The sequence below is a fragment of the Protopterus annectens genome, chromosome 6.part0, assembly GCF_019279795.1.
Source record: "Protopterus annectens isolate FY-2018-M chromosome 6.part0, PAN1.0, whole genome shotgun sequence".
Classification (NCBI taxonomy): Eukaryota; Metazoa; Chordata; order Ceratodontiformes; family Protopteridae; genus Protopterus; species Protopterus annectens.
The window spans coordinates 60,643,484-60,663,108 of NC_056737.1; positions in this window are offsets into that span (position 1 = coordinate 60,643,484).

The following is a 19,625-nucleotide window of genomic DNA, read 5'->3' on the forward strand; positions in this document are numbered from 1 at the left end:
CACACACACACACACACACACACACACACACACACACACACACACACACACACACACACACCAGTGTCTCACCAAATAAGACTTTAATGCGTAACACAAAACCTAATATTCTAGTTATAGGTTATCCTGTCATGAGACACACTGATGTGCCACTCACCAGGTTGGATAAGAAGGTCATGGTTAACTGTCTGTCTGGTGCTAGGATCCGAGCCATCATGCACACACTCAGCTCTTTCAGCAACAAGCACTGTTATGACTCTGTCATAGTCCATGTTAGTGTGAACGACTTGAGACATACTTCTCTGGACTATATTAAGAGAGACATGATTGAGCTCTTGGATTATGTGTCATAGGCAGGTATGTCCCTAGCCTTAAGCAGCATACTACCCTTACTGAGAATGATAGCACAACACAAACAAAAGATGACTTGACTTCAACAATTGGTTTAGCTTCTAGTGTCACTCCCGGTCAACCTGGGATGATATGGTAAACAGACCTCAATGCTTTGCCAGAGATGATCTTCACCTGTTACCCCTGAGATTTTGGTTATTGGCTAAGGCTTTTGCCTTCTCCATAGTACATTTTTAGGCAATGTCATAAGAACAAAATTTCCAACATAGAATTCACCTCTAAAACCAATATCAGGGTTCTGCTGCTAAACGGTAGTAGTTTAAATTTAAAACTGCACTCTCTGGAAGCTGTCCTCACCCTGGATGATGCCAATGTCTGTGCGGTCACTGAGACTTGGTTTAAGGCTGTAGTGGGAAAATTAAAGGATGAGGAATGTCATTATTCATCAAAGACAAATACACCTCTAGATTTGTTAAACTAAATGAGTCCCTTGAATCGCTCCAAGAACAAGTGACTGTAGGCAACACCCACTCCAAGTTATTACTAGTTATAGGACACTCTCAATTAACCAGGACACCCACAATGCCTATCTGGACCTTCCTGAGTCACTCATTATATAACCAAACCAACCCCTGATTTTAGGGGACTTCAGCTGCCCATTCATAAATTGGGCCAACTATACCTGTACAAATGCACTTTCCCAAAGGTTATGAACTTTGTTAACTCAAATGCCATGGATCAATTGGTTGACACCCCCACAAGAGGTTCAAACAATCTGGACCTGGTGATCACAAACATAGGTGAGCATTGCACCACCCCAAGTGTACACTCCTCTCTGGTGATATCTGATCACAGGTCAGTCTCATCTGATGTAACAATTGTGCCTGACCCACCCTCAACTGAAACAAGGCAAAAAACTATTCCAAAGCAAACTACAACCTTTTAAGGGAAAGCATTAGTAATTTTATAGCTGCCCTTACTGATGGCAAGGAACTATCTGCACAACTAGGTACCCTCTTCAACCACAGCCTAATCACTGGATATGGCCCTGCTAACTGGAAAGCTGCTACTGTCATCCTCTTACATAAGGGAGGACCATCCACTGACCTCAGAAACTATAGACCCTTAGGTCTGACCAGCCTCATCTGTAAGGCTATGGAGAGAATCATTATGGACCATTAAGATACAGGATATGAAACTGGATCTAGTAACAGCCAGAGAGATTGAAACAAAGTGGAAAACTCCAGGCCCAGATGCAGTACCTAACTTTGAGTTAAAAGTATTAACATCTTTGCATTAGGATTTAGCCATGAGTAAGAACTATTTATATGTGCACCCTGAACAGACACCACACTGGTTAACAACAGGCAAAACAATGCTCTTACTTAAGAGTGAACCTGCAAGCTACCCTAAAAATTATAGACCAATAACTTGTCTTCTGATGACATACAAAATATACATGGGAATTGACGCCGACAGAGTTTATAGTCATTTAGAAGAAAACTCAATTATGGCAGAATAAAAGGGCAATAAAAGAAAGTCATATGGAACAAAGAATCATTTGTTGTTAAATAAAGTTAGAGTGGAGAACTGTAAAAAAGGGAAGAATCTAAGTATGGTATGGATTGACTACAAAAAAGCATTTGATAGTATCCCACCTTCATGGATAAAAGAGTGCTTAAAAATTTATAAGATACATCCTACACTGATTGATTACATTACAGTAACCATGACAATGGCAGATCACTTTGCAATTAAGACATGATAAAGGACAGATTATTATCCCAGGAATAAAAATTCAAAGGGGGATATTCCAGGGAGACTGTCTGTCATTGTTGCTATTCTGCCTTGCCATTAACCCGTTAAGCTGTTTACTTAATATTTGGCTCCTTGAAAACAACAAAGTCTAATGACTTCTCATCTTCTCTTTGTTGATTTAAAACTATATAGCTCATCAGATGAGGAACTGAGAGCACAGCTGCAGGTTGTTAAAACTTTTTCAGATGATATTAGAATGTCATTGGGTCTTGATAAATGTGCAAAGCAACATTTAAAGAAGGAAAGCCGAAGCACCAGAAAAATATCAGTTTGGTACACGAATGTGAGATAAAAGAACTGAGCAAGAGGGAGTGTATAAATACGTGTGAATTGATGAAGAATCCAGCAATAAAACATGAACAAATGCGAATAAAACTCAGTAAAGAAAAGTTAAATTAATCTTGACAACAACATCAACATCTAGGAACACGATCCAAGCCATAAATCAATTTGCTCTTCCTGCCGTAACTTACAGTTTTGGAGTGATTGACTGGCCCCAAAATGTGTTGGATAGATTAGATAGGAAAACAAGAAGGATGCTTCATGCTCACCAAATGATTTCTAAAAATCAGTGTATACCAAGATTATATATTCCCTGTTCCGAAGGAGGGATGGGCCTCCTTGAAATTGATTACAGGTATAGATCTGCAATTGTGGGACTCCACACATATGTACTGACCACACAAGATCCAAATGTAGTGAAAGTTTTGAAACATGAGGAGAATAAGTCTAAGATGACTTCTCTGATTAATTTAGCCAAAGCATATCAATGTCAAGCAGGAATGGAAATCAAAGCAGAAGTAGATAAAAACCAGGCAGCAACTGAATGTGCCAGAAAACAAAAGAAAGAATATAAGGTGAAGGACCAGATGAGAAGGCAAGAAATGTGGAAAAAGCATAGATATAATTGCAAGTATAGAAAACGTTTGGAAGAATATCATGTTGATCAGGAACGAATGCAGGAATGGTTAAGGAGAGGTGAATTCAAACCAAGAAATGAAAGGTTAATATTGGCAGCCCAAGATAGTGGGTTACATACACGCTGGTTTATGTCCATTGAACATGAGGGAGAAAGAGACAGATGTGGGTTTTGTAAAACTGAATTGGAAACAGGCACACACCTTGTTGCTGGTTGTAACACACTAATGGCATAAAGACTGCATGCTGAAAGGCATAATAATGTGACAAGACTGTTGCCCTGGGGATTGTGCAAACATTACGGTATCGAAGTGGCTGAAAAATGCTGGATAAATGAGCCACAAAGCATCACAGAAAATGATGAAGTTTATATCACATGGGATCACCCATTACCAACAGTTCAAAAGACAGATGCTAGAAAACTGGATATAGTGGTCCAAGAAAAGAAGACAAAAGTAGCATTGATCATTGAAATCACCACACCCAGTGACTACAATGTCTTGCTTACAGAGAGACACAAAGTTATAAAATACCAGAATCTGCAGGCAGAAATGAGAGCAATGTGGAAGAAAGATACCCAGACAATTCCAATAGTAGTAGGAGCAATAGGTCTTATAAAAAAGAATCTACAATCGTATTTAGATATGTTATCAATCCATGTAACCCCATATGAATTTCATAAGGAATCATTACTGGGCACATTGCAGGTGCTGCAAAGAGCACTTTTGGCTGACATCAAAGAATGAAACAATACTAATTTCATGAACTTTAATCATACTTTGACTTAAGAATGGGGCCCATTCCCGCCATGGTATTAGAAACCCAAAAGATTTGAGAAATTAGAAAAAGGGTGAGACCATATCAACAAAGAGACAGGTGACCTCCAGATACAAGACCTGTTCCAGTTTGGCTTCATTAAAGGGAGATTGTGCCTATTAAACCTGTTGGACTTCTTTGAAATGATCACCAAGGCCCTAGATGAAGGTAAAACTGTGCATATGGCCTATCTAGTCTTAGCAAAGGCCTTTGATACCATTCTCCTCTCAGATGTCATAGACAAACTCACCCAACTAAATGTAAACTACTATACCATTAGGAAAGTTGCCAAATGGCTTGCTGACAGAACACACAGAGTTAAAACAGGGGACTCTATATCCACCAGCAGACCAGTGACCAGTGGAGTCCCACAGGGCTCTGTGCTGGGGCCCCTACTGTTTGGTATATATTTTTCAGAAATGCAAGCCAAAACAAAAGGCTTGTGGCTGACAAAGTCTGCAGATGATTGTAAGTTGGGAGCAGTCTTAGAGTCTCCAAGTGACTTTGACACCCTACAGGAGGGTCTTACACAAACTAACGACTGGTGTTAAAGTCAAGGACTCAAATTAAATGCAAAAAAATGTATCTTTATCCCCTATGGCCAATGGGTTGTCCCTGTAGATCACCAGATAAATAATAACATTTTAAGTACTCAATCCATAGTGAGAGATCTGGGTACATAGGTGGGCAACAACCTCTCCTTTGACCACCATGTTTCTTCAGTGGTAAGCAGAGCCTTCTATGTTGCCCGTCTTATAAATAATGGCATTGCCTCCAAGAAAAAGGAGGCCATCACCCTCCTGTATCCTCCCTTATCAGACTAATAACAGAGTACAATGCCCCCTTTAGTATGTACCTCACCAGTCACCTACAGCAATTGGAGAGACCACAGAGGTACCTTACAAAGAAAATTCAAGGTGTGCAGCACTTGGCTTATGGAGATAAACTAAAATCCCTGTCTTTGCATTCTGTATTCTGTCTCATACAGACTCATTCAGGTGAGATCTTTGCCTTGCATATAAGACAACCTCAGCCCTTGACCTGATGAGAATGTTGCCCATCCATATGTCAAATGCCACTTGCTGCACTCGCTCTAGTGATCTTAACCTGAGCTGCAACATCACCAAAACTTGCTGGAGAGACAGATTCATCTCCCAAAGGCTACGTCTAATCTGGAACAAGCTGCCAGTTCAGGTGAAGCAGAGCCTATCAATGACATTTTTTAAACATAATTTGGACAATTGGATGGAAAACTGTAAACTCACCCCATGGGTCTCCCCTGCATCCCTTACAGACAGGGGTAGCAGATGTTCAGGTAGGTCTGCCTATAGCATCAATATATGACGGTAACAGATTAAAACTTGGCTAGGCATGTAAGGGCTCTGGGCCATTAGCCCAGTAACCTCCTATGATCCTATGATCCTAGGAACTGTCGCAGGTGACACTGTAGCAGGACAGGGGACAGGTAATGGCTTCCTCCTTGAGAAGGGCCTTCACTTCCTAAGAGGAAGTTTTATACCACGCACTAGATGCAGCCTTAACTCCAACAGCAGGTGCCTGTGAGAACCACAGTGAAATCTGGTCTTCTTCTTTACACAATGGGCAAATTGTGAGAGGTAATATAAGAAGTAATGTGGAAGAAAAAGGTTTGTACTGTAAGTGATACTCAAAGCATACTCATCTTGCCATTGTGGTAACTGTACCTGCCTATTGTGACACCCACCCATGTTGTTTCACCTTTCTTCTCCATTTCTTAGGGAAACAAGGTCATCAGTCAAACAAAATTGGTCAATGAAACCTCACTGACTACAGGTAATACTCAGAAATGAATAATAAATGGGTACTCTATTTGAAATCCCTCTGATGGAACAGATTTTGTTGACATCACCTCAGGTCATCATAACAGTGCTTGCACTATTCACCAATGCACCTAATGCTAATTCCCCTGTTCAAGGCCTGGGCTAGGTCATACCAGTTATCTACTTCTTTGAAAGGGCTATCACACCAACTAACAGGCACTTCCTATTGTTCCAGTTAGGCAGAAACAAGAAAACCTTATTCTCCTTCATGCATCTGGATGTAGACTTCCATTTCACTGCTTGTGAAGCAGCCATAGCCACTTAATAGTTCCAATGGAGGAGCAATATGGTGAATAGGTGTGCATAATTGTGAATTACACAACATATGAAATAGCACTGCATGGTTGCACAATCCATGAACAAGAAATGGGTGCATTCATGAACTTTATCCTAGAAGTATCAGATGGTCTGATTGCACAACTAATTAATAAAGTTATTCAGAGATGCTGGTATTAAAAGTAACACTTTGCACATGCAATGTGGGAGGGAATCAGAGTACCTGGAGAAAACCCACACAGACACAGGGACAACATGCAGACTCCACACTAAAGGCACTGCAGCTGAGAATTGAACTAGATAACCTCTTGCTATGAGGTGACAACTCAACCACTGCACCACTGTGCTGTCTGTAATGAGTGGTGCATTAGTGCAAAACGTATTTCAAATTGGTGTGGTTTAATGTGGTTGCAGTACTATACAGATTCAGGAAACAAGTATCTATTCCACATTTGGGATTAACTAGTATTTTTTCCTGGAAAATAGAATATCGGTGTCCTTGGTCAGGAGACGTTATCACTAACATATATGATACAACAGGTGCCATACATACCATGTTGTGAGTGTCTGCATTTACCCATATGATTGTACTTTGAGAGTATGTGCACATTTTATCCTGGGGATAAACATTAGCAGGTCCAGGATTGTGGAAATCAGTTGTGGTCTTAAGATAATTTACAGCAACTCTCAGAGGAGCTATATTCATACAGTCCACTATACATACATATGAGTATAATTATGTCTTTTTGTTATCCAGACACCATTATGCTACATGAAGGATGAAGGATGGAGCTGTAAAAATACAGCAAGGTGGAGAATGATGTATCTTTGCAGGCACATTTACTATATGGCACACGTTTAATTTGATGGGGTGGTTCTGACCAACAAAGGAGCAGTTGGGTATGGCAAGACCTAGTATATGACAGGTCAGATGGAGTATGATAAATGTAATTCAGCATGTTATAAGCAAGGCATATAAAATAGCTCAGACAGGGTGTCAGCAGTGGGCTTCCCATCTTCTTCTAAGTATTTACCAGGGGTTGAGGATTTCTTGATCTTTCTTTCTGGGAATAATGAACCACATCTCATTTCTGTTGGAAGCCTGAACATTAGAAGAGGCCGTACCCACCCCCATCTGTTTCTGTAGGTGTGTGAGACCAAGTTAGTATTTCCTTGCTGAAGTTGCCATATGTTGCTGCAATACATATAATAACAGTATGTTAGACAGGTTGGCAGCACACCAGTTGCGTACCACAGGCAGCACTGGTTTGTAATGGAAACCTGCTGCCTGTCAAGCTATGCATGAGTAACGTGTATCTGCTGTCTGTCCATACCTTATCTTCATTCCATAGTGGGACTGGAGTAGCAAATTTCATTCAGTTCCCTTTGGTGCTCTATCTCTTACGCATTTACATCTTCCAGCTGTGGTAGACAGTAAGTGTTCAAAGCACGTAGGGCTACTGCCTGTAAACTACCTGCATCTGAAATGATGACAAGGGAGGCAATGACATCTCTAGATATTGATGCAATCTTGTTTTATAAGCTATGCAGTATAAAAGGGCTTTGTTATGACAGTGGACACATGTTGGTTGAAAGTTAGGTCACTGTCCATGTAACTTGCTCAATCTTGAACTAATAGGTTTACTATTAGGGGAACATTGTCAATGTGGCATTTCCCTGGGGAAGATGACTTCCCAAAGGATATGATAATGCATTGTCCAAGATTCTGGCACCAGTAATTTGTTTGAGACAAACCTTTCAGGATAGCTAAGTCATTTGTGGGCTCAGTGACTGCTCCTAGCTTACAGTCATTTGCAAACTTAGTCAGCCACTTCATAGGTTCATGGGTTCATAGGACAATACTAGGCTATTGGCCTGGAGGGGCTTAATAAGCCTAGCAAAGAATTTCACCCATGTTCCCATAAAGTCAGTACCTGTTTTCCCTGTCCATTAGGGACACAGGTAGGATCCCAGGGCTATATTTTCTATTTCCCATCCAGTCGTCCAGGTTCTTCTTAAAGAGGGCTAGTGAGGTACTCTGCTTGATAGGGAGAGGGAATCTATTCCACAGATAGGGGAGTCTTTGGGACACACATCTATCCTGCCAGCAAGTTCTATTAATGCCACAGACCAGGTTGAGACCTTGCGTGTGGGCTGTGCGAGTGGAGTTTGACTTATGGATATGCAGCAACTCCATCAAGGCTGAGTCTGAGAAAGCCTTGTATGCCAGACACAGGTCACCTCTGAGCAGTCTGTATGAGACTGAGTAGAGGGACAGGGCTTTTAGCCTATTTGTATAGGATAGGTGTTTGCCTTTGGTAATGGCTTTTAATTCAGATAAGTAAATGCCAAACAGGAGAGATCCCAGCACAGATTCTTGGGGTTCTTCTACTGGTTACTGGGCTCTTTGTGGATGTAGCTTTCCCTATTTTGATCTCTTGCATCCTGTCTGTGAGTCAGTTGGCAATCAAGTGGGTGATGTAGAAATTTATTCACGGTATGTTTGCACTTTTTACTTTGCATGAGTAGGGAGGTGTGTCAAAAGCTTTGACTACATTGAGGTATGCAGTATGTACCATTTTATCTTCATCCATTGCTTTGGCAATCTTTTTCAAAAAAGTGCAGTGGGTTACATAAGCATGACCTACCCCTGACAAGTCCAAACTGAGACAAGTCCAGTGTCTGGCATTTCTCTATGTTCTTATTGATTAGTTCCATGATAAGTCTTTCCATGGCTTTACAATTGAGGCTGGTCAGACTTATGGGTCTGTAATTACTTGGGTCTGTGGAAGTTCCCCCCTTATGCAGGAGAATGACTATAGGTGTTCTCCATTCTCTAGGCCTAGGATTGAACAGTGGTGTTGGGGGGTGGGTGGCTAAATGATGTGCCATGCTATTTAAGATGCATCTATGATATTGTCAGGACCCAGTGATGCAGTATTTTGTGTTTTAGATAGCACTTTTATGACTTGGCCTTGTGTGATAGCCAGAGGTGAGTTGGTTTCAGGCATATGTTGTGGGATAGATGGAAAGGACGGAGGGGTAAAGTTTGAGCTGAATTTATGAGCCAGAAGGTTCTCTATATTTTTATTCTCAGTGTAGTTAACATCACTCTCAATCGGCTGTGCCTTGCTGTGTTGTGCTACTAGCACTGCAAATATAACTAAAAGGGCTTGTGGTTGTCTTTGTCTTAGGTTGCTATTTTAGCCTCAAACTTGACTTTGGTGGAATTTATTACCTCCTGAGTTTATTTATTTATTTTTATTTTACGTTTGTTGACCAGGATAGTCCGACTGGATATGTGTCCATTTTCAGCAGAGACCCAGGGAGAAAAGCTCCAGTTACAGAATATAAAGCTGACACAGAAGTTCAGATACACAGTAAAATATCACACAAAGAGTCAAGCATATTTACAAGTTAGTTTAGTGAAGCTCTCCAACAGGGACTCTCAAGTTACACAGTGTGTCACCTTAAACAAAGTCATCAGGTTACAAAGTTTTGAGTAAAAAATGCTTACAATACTATCTAGGTTTGGTAATAAATATGGAGATTAATCAGGGTTGGTACAGGGACAAAGCCAGTGCATTTTGAAATACTGTTTGAAGTCTTTTTTGAAGAGACTTAAGGATGGTTTTAGGGTAAGATTGGTTGGCAGTGAATTCCAAGTTTTGCCAACAAAGCCAGCAAACAGGGACTCACAAGCTGAGTTATTAGCTTTATAGGTGTGGACCAATAGCTTATTGGATGAGTATAGTGGCCTTAAGTTACTGTAGAGTTTTATAATATTTTCAAGTGAGGGGATATCTTCAGGTTAATAGAGATTTTTGTGTGCTACTAAGAGTTGATTGAATTGAATTAAACTAGGCAGTTCTAGCCACCCTAGAAGATTAAGGGTTTGGCAGTGATGTGTCCTGTATGTTGAGCCAGTGGCAAATCTGGCAATATGGCTGTATCTGTGTGAGAGCTTGGTAAGTTCGGATTTGTTTAGGTTGGAGAGTATAAGGGAGACTTATATAAGAGTCGAGAGCAGGTGCGAGCGGGTGATTGTGGTTCCAGCTAATGGGGTTAGAAATGGTTTGTTTCTTTATAAAGAACCAACCTTCTTGTTGATGGTTTTTATGGTTTTGTTGACATGTAGATTGAATTTAAGAGTTGTTTATTTATTTCAGTGACAAGTGCTCTAACATTCTGGAAATTGCTCTTCTTTTGTTCAAAATTATTTTCCTTTTATTATAAAGGTTATTCATATTATGGTTCCACCATGGGGTTTCGTTTCTGGGGTTTGCCCTGAACTTGTTCCTCCAGCAGAGTAGATCTGCATCTATGGAGCTGTTTACATGTTGGTATAGTGTGGTGGTGTACATTTCCATGTATTCAATGGAGTTAACTGGATTTGGTGGGATTAGAAGCTCCCCAATGTATCACTTAAGTGTAGATATTTTGTCTTAGTGAATTTTCTAAAGGTGCATTGTGCGGCAGGTGTCGCTGGCTTCAATTTTATTTCAAAGGAGATGGCTTTATTGTCAGACCTAACAAGTGTCAAAGAAACACAAGTGGGTTAGCATAATGGTTAAAGCGTTTACCTTGGGAACAAGAAGTATCGGGTTTGATTATCACCAGGTGGAATTGGCTAGGCTTTAAATACCCCATAAGGCAGTTTGTTTAGTACTTATAGTGCAAGATTTTCCCACATAATTAAGGACAAGACAACTATGTTGCTCCCGCCAGTGAGTATTCTGACTAATTGTTTCAGGGCATCTGTATTGACAAAGTCCAGAAATCTCTGTGTTTGCCTACTAGTAGTGGTGTAGATTTCCCAGTCTATAATTGGTTAGTTTAAATCACTAAGGAAGAAAGCACTGGGTTTAATACTGAATGATTCCAGTTCCTGTACCTAGGCATTGTAGCTTTCTTCAGTCATAGAGAGAGTTCTATAGCTAGAGGGACCTTTCTGATGGATATGTTCACACAAAGAAGCTGTAGTGCATCATGCTGCTTCTATACTGAAGTAGTTCAACACTTCCTGGTCTGTGAGGCTATGAAATGTAAGGTACTGTTTGAAGCTTTTCCAGTTCCACTTATGTTGTAGGGTGCAATGTGTTATAGGGCCTCCACTTATGTTGTAGGGTGCAACGTGTTATAGGGCCTCCACTTATGTTGTAGGGTGCAACGTGCTATAGGGCCAGCTCTGGTAACATTAACAACAGCCAACTAATGTTGCTGTGCAGTTGCTGTTGTAATGACTACCTTCATGATGACATGCAAGTCTGAAAATTCTGGTGTGCTGTAAAGGTCTGCAGTACTGTGCAATGACATCCTCATACACTTTTATGAACTATGCTATCATGTTATATGCATAGTTTCTGCCATACTGTGCATTGACCTCCTTATAATCTATGTTTAATGACACAAAATTATATGCATGCATGTGCAGGTTATTATATGCTCATTTCCTTTTGCAACCTTATTATCAGTTATTTATGTTACCAGTAGACCTCTCAACTGTCCCTATTTTGGAGGAACAATCCTATTTTGAGACCTAAATTACCCTTGCACATTATGTAAGTATTGTTGGAGGTATGTCCGTATGACTTCCCCTTCAGACAATTTTCTAAATTTTCCTCATTACATGTAATTTTGGTAGCTGTCTAGTACCCAGAAAAAAACATACTACACTGCCAAAATACTAGTGACACCAATTGTTTAAAGAAGGAAGAAACATATCTTACATCTCCTTTTTTTCTGAAGCAAAAATAAATGACCTTGTGTGCTAGAATTTTGCAATCCAGTTCATTAAAGTCTACAGATTTTACCATGTCTCTTTGATAACGTACTTAAAATTTGTCATCATTTTTGTCATTCTGTTTTTTAAACAGGTGTTTCTGAGTAGTATCCCATAGCCGTACAGGAAGCAGGAAGAGTTATTTGCTATTCATATTTTATGCCCATTAGATGCCCTTATTTTTGGCTGGATACACTTACTTTTCACGTGCCTTTGTACCTATTTTAGTGTCTGCAGGTTGAGAGGTATGATTTCCAGGATACAAAAACTGAACTTTGTCACACACCCTTGACCTGGCCTAAACATTTGCCTGTTTTGCAAATATTAATAGAAATACTGACATTTGTAAAGTTTACAAAGCATTACTTCAGACTTTTTTTTGCATTTGTTTTCATGGGTTCATAGGTTCATAGGTTGATAGTAGGCTATCAGTCCTAGGGCCTATACAAGCCTAGCCATAACAATTCCCTGGCTGTTTTTTCCCACACTATTTACTTCTTGGACCCCTGTCTAGCAGGGCGACTGACGTGTTTCCTGGGGTGAATTTCCTTTCTCCCATCCAATCATCAAGGTTCCTTTTGAAGAGGGCCAAAGAGGCGCTCTACTTGACATGTATGGGCAGTCTATTCCAGAGTCTGGGGAGTCTTTTGGTCAGGAATCTATCCCTCCAGCATGTTTTGTTTATTGTGATGACAAGGTCTAGATCCCTGAAGCGTGTGGCTCTGAGGAATTGAGATTTCTTTAAGTGTAGCATGTCCAACAGCTCTGGGTTTGACATGGCCTTGTATGTTAAGCAGAGATTGCCTCTGAGTGGACGATATGCGACAGAGTATAGCTGGAGTTTTTTAAGGCGGTCAGCATAGGGCATCTGATTTAGGCCTGTGATTCTTTTAGTGAGGTATTTCTGTGGCATTTCCAGTTATTGCAGGTGTCTTGAGAGGTACATACCAAATGGGGCATTGTATTCTATAATGGGTCTAATGAGGGATGAGTACAGTGGGACAATGACCTCCTTTTTTCTGGATGAAAAGCCCTTTGTGATGAGTTTCTAGGTGAAAAGTCCTTAGTTTTATATTTAAATGGCATTTATTGCATACTTCTTCATTACATTATTTTAAATATAAAAGGCCAAGCTAACTGTTCATTTCTTTCCTAAAGATTTTTTTTTTGATGTGGCCTAAGAAGTCATCTTTAGATATACTTGTTTACTGACAGCATAAACTGTAGCATGGCAATTTGTTCAGCCACTGAGACATGGTTTAAAGCCATGGAGAGCACACTACCAGTGCAAGGTTATAATACCTTTCACACATTTAGAACAGCTATTACAAAGACAGGGACTAAAGGTGGAGGTGTCTCGATTTACATCAAAAATAAATATATCTCAGGGCTGGTCTAACAGGACAACACACTTGAGCTTCTTCATGTTCAAATCACCAAAGGCAATATCCCATACCACTTCCTTGCAATCTATTGGTCCCCCTTTATGACCCAGGAAACCCATATCATGTATTTAAGCTTATTGGAAACACTCACCATCCAACCCGATACCATAGTCATGGTTGCCTTTAACTACCCCTACTATTAATTGGGAATCCTAAATGACACCAAATGTACAGGCACAGAGATTCCTGGATTATGTAAACACAAACTCCTTGGACCAGACTGCCAATACACCAACCAGTGCAAACATACTGGATCTGGTCATCGCTAATATCAGAGAGTGCTACACAACTCCTAGTGTAATGTCTTTTCTGGTAAGGTCAGACCACAAAATGGTCTCCTTTGAAGTAAAAATAAAACCCAGAGCCCTGGCTAACCATGGAATATTCAGGAACTACTCTAAGGCTAACTTCCTGCTGTTAAGTGGTAGTCTAGCAAAATTTCAAGCCTCAATAAACCCTGAGAATACTGCTGGTTGTGTAGAATTGTTCAGAGATACCCTACACAAGCATGTTAATAGTTGCATAGGGACAGCTGTACCCACCAGGAAGAAGTACAGAACTAACTCAAAAAAACAAGCCATCCTAGTGTAATCACAAAATCAATATGCTATGTAACAGAAGGAAGAAAATCATGGCAAAAATTAGGAGGTGCAGAAGGATAAATGCTCTCTCAAACTAAATAAACAACTCAGAGGACAAATAAAGTTGTCCAAAGACAAATTTGAGGCAAATCTGGCCTTCTTGGCCAAGGACTACCACAAGGCACTTTTAGCTATGCCTGCAACATCAAAGGCAATACACAATTGTGTGCAGACCTCATTGTAAATGGAGCCACATATACTTAGCCAGAAGATATAGCAAACATACTGGCCAAAATATTCATCTCCAACTTTACTAATCTCTTCCCTTCAACCTTTATCATCAAATTTAACTCCCCCTGATATCACTAGGGAACAGGTCCTTAATGCTGTCTAAGGCCAACAAAACTGCATCAATAGGCAAAGAAAATATCCCAGGATGCCTTCTAAATACCATGAAACATGACCTGTCTTGAATTGCTATTTAACTGTAGCCTCCAAACAGGCTTTGTGCCTTATGAATGGAGAACAGCAACAGTTGTCTTTCTGCACAAAGATGGGACATCTGCAGACCCTGGAAACTAAAGACCCGTAAATCTTACTAGTCTCATATGCAAAGCCATGAAAAGAATTATCATGAAAATGATCAGCAATGACATACTAAACTTCCAAACACTGAACCCAACCCAATTTCATTTTGTCAAGGGCAGGTCATGCCTACTCAACCTGGTAGACTCCCTTGAGAGGGTCACCAAAGCAATGCATGAGGGCAAAATGGTTCACACTGCCTACCTTGACCTGGCCAAGGCATTTGACACACTACCCCATTTGACCATTGTTGACAAACTCAAAAAGTTGGGTACTAACCCTTATGTCACCCAGTGGATAGCCGATTGGCTTACAGACAGGAACCAGGAAGTTAGAATAGGGGAGGTCACCTCTACAAAGAGGCCTGTCACAAGTGGAGTCTCTCAGGGACTGGTCCTGGTCCTGGGACCACCTTTTTGACATTTACTTCCCTCAAGTCAAGGCCAATGTCAATGGCCTCTGGCTCACTAAATTTGCAGGTGATTGCAAATTAGGAGCTGCCATTGAATCCCACACTGACACAAATGTTCTCCAGGAAAGGCTGACACAGAGAAACAACTGGTGTCAGAGCCATGGACTAAACCTAAATGCCACAAAATGCATAATAGTATCTTCAGGAAGTTATCCACCCCTGGTAACTATCATATTGACAACATACCCCTTAGGGTTGACCCAGTAGTCAGAGACTTAGGGACACATATAGATAGTAATCTAGCCTTTGACCATGTGTCTACAGCAGTGAGGAAATAATTCTGTGCTGCTCAACTTATAAACTAAGGTATGGCGTCTAGGTCCAAGGAAGTCATTGTTCCACTGTATTTGGCATTCATCAGACCTATCATGGAATACAATGTCCCCTTTGGTATGTATGTAAACAAGCATATCCCACAGTTGGAACATCCACAGAGTTTCTTCACTAAAAGAATGCAGGGCATAAGTAACATGTCCCATGCAGACCACCTCAAGGCCTTATCCCTGCATTCTGACTTCTACAGGCTGTTGAAGGAAGAACTATGCCTGGCATACAAGGCATCATCAGTCCTCATTCTGATGGACCTTCTGCATATCCACAAGACAGACAACACCAGAATTACCCATTCTAAAGATTTAAACCTTGTCTGTGATATAACTAGGACCTGCTGGAGGCACAGGTATATAGTCCAGTGACTACCCTGTCTGTGGAAGAGGCTCCCCATCCATGTGAAGTAAGTTCCTCCCTAACCCAATTCAAGTGTAATTTGGACAAATGGATGGGCAACAGAAAATTAATCCCTGGTTTGGCACCTATGTCTCTAATGGACACAAGCAGTCTGTAAATGGTTCATCTCCCAGGCCCCTGCTTGTAAATGTTTAATCTCCAAAGCCCCTGCTTACACTTATTAAGGGTACTAAAATTTGTCAGAGATGTGAGATGCATGGCTAGGATTAAAAAGGCCCTTGTGATAATTTGCCTAAAGTCAAAGTTAAAGTAAACTTTATTGTCATTCAGACTCCATAACAAGTGCAACTGAATAAAATTACATTACTCAAGGCTCTATTTGTAAACATCTAAGACATACAATAATTGGGTCTATATACGAATAATGAAAGCACATATGTGTGACTACGTAAAAGTCGACACATGATACGTGAAACCTGTAAATAGTGAACAGACACATAATCAAATTTTTTCCTAGTAAAAAAATTCATGTGGCCATTCAGAAAAAATAACTAAATATACCAACCCCAAGAATGCATTATATCGAAGGAAAGGGCAACTCCATGTAGTTGGCCAACTACCTCCTTGCCTTGTGACATATTAATCGAATCGCTTAAATGAATATGTGTCTTCCTTTACGTGTCCACTCAAAAGCAGTTTTGTGCTGCTAATATAAACCCCAACAATTTACATTACTACATTTAGACATTCCTACTACATAATATTTAGTGTTTTATATATCAAGAGACATTTACTATGATAAAAATTTACAGTATTTATTGTACAGAATTCCACAGCTACTTTTTATTGCACAGCATTCTGTTGGCACTAGTCAACACTACTAACAACACACTAACAAAATAACACTACAACAACTAGTAAACCCCTATGAACTTATCAACCTTTGAATCACTTCCACTGACTCAGGAGAAGACGCACATTTTCTCTGATGGTGGTATATTAAAGGGACAGCACCTGCTACTCCATTTCTAGGACATGGCATTCACAGATACCGTACAATTATAGTGAGGGTCATACACATCTTCCAATGCTATGTTTAAGGAAAGATAACAAAGTAGAAACATTTACAGTGCTTCTTGATGTTTCAGTGGAATCTTCAAGAGCCATGTAGTTTTATTAAATAGTATCAGGTGAGTTATTTTTCACTGGTAATCCTTTATTAGCTGCAAAGTTTAGATTTGTAACCTTTCATCTTGTGAAAAAAATAAATCGTGAAATGCAGTGTATGAAGCTCTTCTACAAATGAAGAATCTTGGCATAAAAGAAATTACACCTAGAAAAATAAATACTTTATTCAGTCATTTGCTATATAATATAACAGATGATTGAATGGCGCTGTGGTGTAGCGGTTAACACTGTTGCCTCACAGCACGAGATTCTCCAGTTCGATTTTCGGATAGGGTGCCTTCTGTGTGGAGTCTGCATGTCCTCTTTGCGTTCATGTGGGTTTCCTGCGGGTGCTCCAGTTTCCTACCACATTCCAAAGACATGCAGTAGGTGGATTGGCCCGAGGTTTGTGTGTGTGGTGCACCATCTGAGGAGGGTCGGGCATCGGGCAAAAAACCTGTACCTGCTACAGAAACAACGAGTGCTGAAGGACGCTTATTGCCTGATGTACTGAATGCATGGGGGTTAATCCAGTATAACAGATGATTATTTTCTTTCTATAATGTACAGTAAAATGTGGTTTAATCATATCTGCCTTTAATAGTTGATAAAGAAATGCACTTCAGATAAAACAAGCAATACGATGTCCTCATATATTTTATGTATTTACCACTAGAAATCCAAAAAAAGCAGTGCCTCAGTAGGAGCAGTATACTTCTAGACTATACAGTGAAAATAAAACACACATGCAAATGCCATGCAGTTCAATCATTTGCTCATGCCTCAGTTTTGTCATAAATCACTGAACTAAACATTTCATCGCCAAGCTTTTGGGTATGTTGCCAGGACTATCTGTGTCTTGATTCTCTCCCAAATATTTACAAATGAGGTGTATGAAGGTTTCTGAGCTTGTGCCTCTGCAGCACAAAACTCTAAGGCGACATTAGTCCCCTGAATGTTGTGACTATATTGTTTTCCCATTCAGTCACCAATAGTAACGAAGCATAATACATTACTACTTTACTCAGGAATGCAGTAATCTTTTTAACTTCTTGTAGGGGTTCCATTACCACTAATAACCCCTTAAGGAAGGTTACTGTTCTAATGTCTCACTTCGAAATTATTCTGTAATTAAGGGCTTTCCTATAAATCACACATATATCTTGTTTCATTAAATACTATTATTCCATCTTTTTGTAGTTATTTTAAACAAATCTGATATAATCCGCTAATTACTATATGTTCATTTATACTATTCTTGCCATACAACTTCCAAGAACTGTACCTGGCTCAGATCACGTATTCTCCTTCCCACAAATGCACCCTTTAAAATGAAACAAATACTTAAGTTATACAAAAATAATATGATGAATTAAATTTATTTATTTATTATTTATTGACATTTGTTGACAGGGAAAGTCCACTGGTCAGTAACCCATTTTCAGTGGAGGCCCGGGGAGAAAAGCTCCACAAAAAATTACTACTGAAGTACACACATTTAACAAAAATAATAAAGTATATGTTAGATTTGTTAAATGCAGAGATATATTGCAGGACAATTCAAATTTTAAATTAAAGAAAAATATTTTGCACAGCAATGTACAAGACAGAAAAAAGTTACCTATATAAATGAATAGATGTACTGCAGTATGATTCACGGTTTACATTTGTGAAAGAAAATTGTGCATTAATGATCAAGACAGGAATTCCATCATCATTCAAATATCTAGTATGCCTTATGATTAAAGGTTCATAGGTTCATAGGTTTATACTAGGCTATCTGCCCTGGGGCAATTATAAGCCTAGCCCGATTCTGTATGGCTTACGCCACCCCTTGATTTGAGTATACTGTGCCCTTTTTAAGGTTTAGTTTACTGTGCCTCTGTCTAATAGTGACACAGGAGTAATCCCTGGGACAAACCTACGATCCCCCATCCACCTATCGAGATTCTTCTTGAAGAGATTCAGTGAGGTGCTCTGTCTCACATGAACTGGAATTCTATTCCAGAGCGAAGGGAGCCTCTGGGTTATGAACCTGTCCCTCCAGCAAGTTCTATTTATTTCTGTGCTGAGGTTCAAGTCCCTCAAGCGTGTGGCTCTAAGGGATTTAGATTTACTGAGGTGGAGCATGTCCATTAATTCTGGATTTGACATAGCTTTGTATGTCAGGCATAGATCGCCTCGAAGTAGGCGGTAAGCAACTGAGTAGAGCTGGAGTTTTTTTAACCGAGCAGCATATGGCATCTGTTTGAGACCTTTGATCCTCTTGGTGAGATACTTTTGGGGTCTTTCTAATTACTGCAGGTGTCGGGTAAGGTACATCCCAAAAGGGGCATTGTATTCTATGATGGGCCTGATGAGGGATGAATAAAGGGGCACGATTACCTCTCTTGATCTAGATGTGAAACCCTTCGTGATGAAGTGGGCTATGTAGAAGGTCTTTCTAACCACTTTGGCAATGTGGTTTTCAAAGGAGAGATTGCTATCAACTTGGGTCCCCAGGTCTCTAATAACTTTCTCTGTACTTAATGGGTTTCCGCCTATGTGGTAATTTGTGGGCACATTGTTTTTGCCAAAGGGTATGACTATACATTTTTTGGCATTTAGCTTTAAACCATGGCGCTGGCACCAGTTATCTGTCTCTGTGAGACCTTTTTGAAAGATGTTTGTGTCAGCTAGTGAGTTGATTATGGCGCCCAGTTTGCAGTCGTCTGCGAACTTGGTGAGCCATAGTCTTCCCACGTTTGCCTGTACCTCGGAAAAGTATATACCAAGCAAGAGTGGTCCCAGGACAGAACCCTGTGGGATGCCACTTGTGACCGATTTTGAGTCTGACATGGCTCCAGCAACTCTCAATCTGTGGGTTCT